Source organism: Dipodomys ordii, unplaced genomic scaffold (assembly GCF_000151885.1).
Source record: "Dipodomys ordii isolate 6190 unplaced genomic scaffold, Dord_2.0 Scaffold69, whole genome shotgun sequence".
NCBI lineage: Eukaryota > Metazoa > Chordata > Mammalia > Rodentia > Heteromyidae > Dipodomys > Dipodomys ordii.
The window spans coordinates 636,953-637,274 of NW_012267285.1; the positions used below are offsets into that span (position 1 = coordinate 636,953).

Sequence of the window (322 nt, forward strand, 5' to 3'; positions counted from 1 at the left end):
GGGGCCGCTTGGGCGCCGCGGCCTCCCAGGCCTGCTCCCGCTCGCGAGGCGCGCACGCACCACTGGGCGCAGCCATCTTGCCCCCGGACCGGAAGCGGCGTGGGCCCTCCTCCGCTGCGACTGAGCTCCTCCCCTCCGAGGGCCCGCCTTCCCTCGGCCAAACTTCCTTCCGGCGGCCATTTTGAAAGCGGGCGCCGGCCAAAGGGCGAAAGCGCTGGTGAAGCCGGCGAGGGCGGGCGCGGCGTGGCGAGCGGCGGGGGGGCGGGACTTCCGCCGCCGAGCTTCCGGTGCGCGAAGTTCGGCTCGGGGAGCGAGCGGGCGG

General features: G+C 76.4%; 1 protein-coding gene across 1 annotated transcript in view; it reads left to right on the forward strand.

Annotated features, from left to right (window-relative positions):
* The window catches only part of Phb2 (prohibitin 2), a 7,827-nt gene that overhangs the window by 3,669 nt on the left and 3,836 nt on the right, over window positions 1-322 (forward strand). The gene's annotated exons all lie outside the window — the stretch shown is intronic.